At 43.1% G+C, this 5,194-nt stretch overlaps 1 long non-coding RNA gene across 1 annotated transcript; it reads right to left on the bottom strand.

Moving 5' to 3' along the window:
- Window positions 1-361: 361 nt before the first annotated feature.
- LOC120436482 lies at window positions 362-1,102 on the bottom strand. Its single transcript, XR_005610477.1, has 3 exons — window positions 802-1,102; window positions 565-654; window positions 362-464 (listed from the first exon to the last, which is right to left on the bottom strand). It is a non-coding gene; the product is annotated as an uncharacterized LOC120436482 (long non-coding RNA).
- Between the last annotated feature and the right edge of the window lie 4,092 nt (window positions 1,103-5,194).

Genomic DNA, 5,194 nt, shown 5'->3' with positions numbered 1-5,194 from the left:
ATACGGTGCTCCCTCCTGATCAGCAGCGGTGTGTCTGCAAAGAGGAAGTATCCAAAGCTGCCACACGGTTTGCTCTGTGTTATGATGCATGGATAACACTTCATTAATAGAGTGCAGCTCTTCTGCTGGTGAACCTGAGGAGGTATGTGGTGGAGAGGTGCTTATTTTTCTCATGTGTCCAGCACTTATGGGAGGTCAAGGTCTCTGCGGGGATTCATTATAATGCTAGTGTGATAAATTAAGATATTCCTCTTCATCTTCCAAATACTACAGAGTCTCAGTCTTAGGTGAAATACGAGTGTTAGTGTTTGTGAGGTGCAGTTTGGAGGATATATATATATCTATATATATTTTTTTGCCTCATGTTGTTTCGTGAAGCTCATTTTCTCACGTGCATGAACCTTTGCAGGGCTCGTCCTCACTGAAGCGTTGAACTTTTTCTCTTCACACCTCTGCACTTCCCTCTGCAAAAAAGAACTCTCATTAAAGTGGCCAGCCGAGGTCAGAAAACACAATTTACAATTTCTGCAAACATCTGAGCTACTTATCCGTGAAATTTCCTACCTCACTAAACATTTCAGAGGGTGTCGACGCTGGTCAGCACGACTTGCTGCCTTCCTTTATCCTTCGCCCACATCTGGCACTTCCAGCCTGCTGAACATTTGTAATGGGCCATGATTAGAGCGTAGGACAGATACAGTAATAAGCCCAGGAACCTTGTCAAGAGAGGTCAAATCAGAAGACAGATAAATAGGAAATTGCTCCCTGTGAGCCTTCTCACTGTCACCCCGTGCTTGTTACCTTGAGTGCTAAAAAGGTATTTATCTGACTCCCTCCTCGCTGTTTAAACAGGCGTCAACGCTGCTTAATTGCGCTTTGGCCTCAGGAGTTCACTTGGTGAGGTGCAGGTGCGGCGTCCAAGAAAAATAATTGAACAAACAATTATAATGTGCGTTCCCACACTGACGATTAGAAGCAGAGCAGCGACGGGCTTTTGTGCTGTTTAGCTTCCCTCCAGCACGGTGCACAACACTGCAGGAGTGTTGAAATGCTGCAAAGATCTATGGCGGGCTTGTGTGTATTCTGGCAGCGAGCATCTTGACAGTCCCGTCCCTCCACCCTGGGAAAGAATCCTCTCCCGGTGTCTTTCCGTCCAGAAAAACAAAGGCAGGGTTCTCGCCCCTTCACACCTCGCTCACCGTCGCTGACAGGAAATGAACGCCACCTCAGGACATCAACACGTCTCGGGCCTCAGAGCCGCATCTGCGGAAAAAAGATTCCCCAAACCCCGGTGGCCCTTTGGAGGAGCTGCTCGTCACTCCTCGGAGTGCTTTGTTTTTCGCTAGTCCCATTGTTCCCCAGGCAAGAAAATGTTTTCATTAGATGACAAACAGTACGTCTTCCCTATCACTGGATTATTTTTACAGGGCAGCTTCAGCTGGAAAGAGCTCGTGGAAAATGTCGGGCTCGGAGAAAACATCACAAAATCACAGCAGATGTAAAAATTTGGTGTTTTTTTTGTTCTCAGTGCATTTGGGAACAGCAAACATCCATATTCTTAATATAAAGAAGAGGCATGAGGCCATATGTTGCAGATCAATACTTAGAGTTCCTGACAAGAGAGTCGACTACCCTGGGTACATGAGCAGCGGGGGTGTTCTGCTGCAGTTATGCGTGCAGGAATAACAGCACAGGCAATGAGGAGCTGTCACTTACCACATATAAAAACACCTAGGAAACAGAGACAGAGTGCAATTAAGTCATGCAGCTAACTGTTAATTAGTGCTAAGTAACAGACTAATATACTATTGAAATTCCACTCGCCACATGCGAAGAACAAATATCTTGGATGCTTTGTCCCTCACAGTCACTGCAACATTAATTCCATTAAGATACTTCAAAAGGCACCAAGAGCACAAACATGGTTGCTTTTGAGGTCCAGTTAAATGACTTAAATTACCAGAGGCGAGGCCTGGTGGACAGTCAGCCACACCCCAAACTCCAGTAACCCATGCTATTGTGTTCATATGTATTTGGACGAAAGCTGGGTTTTCTACCTTGCGCTAAACATTTTTATTTCACTGTATTTCAAGTGTTTTAAGTGGGCGTTAGAGGAGCTGAGTTCCTCTAAGGTTAAGTTTTGTTATCGTTTCGATGGTTACTCTCACATCTGTTGGAATCATTTAATTCATGTTCTGGTAGTTATTACTTTAACTGTCTCCTTTTATCTTGTTGTCAAGTCTTCATCTCCGTGTTAGGAGTGTCTGTTTTATTTTGGTGGTGATGTGTCTCATTGTCATTGATTAGTTTCACCTGGTTTCTCCAGTTGTGTCTCATTTTTTTAATGACTAGCTCTCAGTGTCATGCTTTGGCAAACGATGGAACCAAAGAGTAGAGCTAGCCAACAGCTAGCAAGTTTGAAGTGTTGATCAATGGCAGAGCCATTCAACAGCTATACAGGTTTGCACACAGAAGCTCTATCAGAGAGGAGATGGGGAATTAGCATTAGCAATTAGAGTCCAAGAGTAGAATATGGCTGACGTGTGATATCCTGACAGATTTACAGCCTTAGCTGAGTTAAGATTGAATAGAGACTTGGAAGTAGTTCGTAGGCAGCTGGTGGTTATCCAAGAGTTTGTGGAGATGGTTGATGGAGACTGGGCAGGAAGGTGAGCGGGTAAGTCCTTCCTTTGGAAGGTAAGTAGAGCTGAATGTTTCCACAAGCAACAGGTAAGCAAGGTTTCTGTGGGTGCATGGAGCAGGCAAGTAAAAGAAGTGAGATTACAAGCAGGCGATTACAAGTAACAGGTAAAAGGGGTGATCTAATTTATTTAGTTTTTTATTCAAACTTTATTTATACATGTAGTCCCATTGAGACTCATTTCCAAGAGAGACCTGTTTGAGCTAATGTTCACCACGATGGTGATGATGATATAACAGAGAAATATTGCAACCTCCAGCCTTCAATAATTTCTTGGCATCCGAGACTAAAAACTTCGACTCGCTCACTCAAACTGCTGAGTAAACCAGGATTCCTCAAGTTTTTTTAAAAACGAGCTAACAACCTAAAACTTTGACTTGGGTGTTGAAAAATGTTTTTCAGTGGCAGAAACAAGCTTCTGTACTTCCTCTGTGTTACCAGTCTGCTTTGGTACCTATTTGCCTTCTGACTGAGGATGTTTGTGTATTTCTGGCCTTTAAATCAAACAAAAAAAAGGCTCACTTTTTTATTAGTCTGTCACAGAGTCTACATGTGAGTCCTCTTTGCATTACATGACAAAAACATGCTTGTTTTGCTTTTAAACATTATGCAGTGTATGGAAGCTACCTGAAGGCCTAGAAGCGCTACGTTTAGTGTGACTGTGACATCTGAGATCTTTCCCCCGTGAAACTCTTTTAACGTGGGACTTTCGTCTCTCTTTTAGAAAACTTGTATGCGAGCGAAGAAAACTCACTTCTAAACATTTCTGAGGCTCCAAGCCCTCGGGGGGGTTTAACTTGTCAAACCGCAAAAAAAAAACATTTTTGACGCCACATTTTTTTCATTCTTTCTGCCACGTTTCGAGGATGGAACACCAGGTTATGCATTCAAAATGTTTTGGAAGCCAAAACCCTCCGAATGAATCTTCAAGTTTGGTGTTTGCTCGATCAATCTGATTTCTTCTCCGCCATCCTCCCCGAGGAATTCTTCTTCTTCTTCTTCTTCCGTGCAGGAGGAGGAGGAGGATTTCAGCCATGGCTGTTGTTGTCTTTTTTTTTCAGCTCTCCGTCTTCCTCTCCTCCTCTCGTTCCCCTTTCTCCGTTCTTCCAGAGATGCGTAGTTGTTGGCAGTGCTTATGTAATAACAGATGGAAGATAGAAATTAACACGTCTTGCCTCTCTCGTTATTCTCCTCTCTCCATTTATTTTTAATGCTCGCTCATTCTCTCTCTCTCGCCGTCTCTCGTTGTGTGTATGTGTATGTGTGTGTTTGTGTGTGTGTGACCCCGGCAGGCCAGCAGCACCTGTCAGGAGTGTATCCACCGTGGTTGCGTGCCTAATTAGCACACAAGGAATTTGGTGGCACGAAGCGCGCAGCATCGGTGGGAAGAAAAGAGTGTGGGGTGCAATTAGGATTTGTTGGCATGTACAGAACACAAGAAGAAGAATCAAACGAGGAGGAGGAGGAGGAGGAGAGGTTGGGTTTGTTGGTGTGGGAGTGGAAGGTTGCACTTCTTTCTTTACTTGAAAAGATAGGAAGGAAGCTCTTTTTTTTAAATACTGCTTTAAATTTGAATTTTTGGTTTAGAAATATTGATGTGAATTGCAGGTGAAATGTAAAAAAGAGAGACAACTTAAATATACCTGCAATCAAGCCGAATAGTAGCATGAAATTTATGTTAATACGCGTTATATGTCTCTTACTATGACTTATCTGGATCTCCAAGACTGGAATGGCCGGATCAGTTGTAAAAACTTCCTCAAGGGAAAAAAGACTCTTCTTTATTACAGGTGAAAGTCGCGGTGTTTTCAGGTGGTTTTTTAGCATTATTCTTTTGTTTAACGTGGCCTTTTTTTAATTTCTATTGTTCATAAAACTACTGTACCTGAGCAGGGCGCTTCTAATGTTTTAGTGGTGTGACTTGAGGAATATTGACTCTCAGAGTAGAATGATCGATGCTCGAAACTCTAAAATACACTATACTGCCAAAGGTATTCACTCAGCCATTATTGAATGCAGGTGTTCCCATCACTTTCACTGCCACACGTGTATAAAATCTATAAAATCCGAGCATCTAGGCTCCTTCTACAAACATCTGTGAAACAATAGCTTGCTTGCAGGAGCTCAGCGAATGGTACTGTGCCTTCTTTGCAACAAGTCCAGTCATGAAATTTCCTCACTACTAAATATTCCACAGCTGTTAGTGGTTTAAAACAAAGTGGAAGTGATTTGGAATTACAGGAAGTGGATGGTGAGGTGCAGAAGTCGCCAACTTTCAACAGAGTCGGTCGCTACAGACCTCCAAACTTCATGTGGCCTTTAGATTAGCTCAAGAACAGTGCAGAGAGAGAGCTTTATGGAAAGTGTTTCCATTGCCGAGCAGCTGCATCCAAAGCTTGGATCACCAGGCGCAAGGCAAAGGGAAACACTTCCTGGCTGCTTTCATCCTAAAATGATGAATGAATGAATTTAGGCTTCACAGAGTTCAATACG

The sequence above is a fragment of the Oreochromis aureus genome, linkage group 23 (genome assembly GCF_013358895.1).
Source record: "Oreochromis aureus strain Israel breed Guangdong linkage group 23, ZZ_aureus, whole genome shotgun sequence".
Taxonomy (NCBI): Eukaryota; Metazoa; Chordata; class Actinopteri; order Cichliformes; family Cichlidae; genus Oreochromis; species Oreochromis aureus.
The sequence above is the reverse complement of the archived record's forward strand: the minus strand, read 5'-3'. Positions and strand labels throughout refer to the sequence as shown.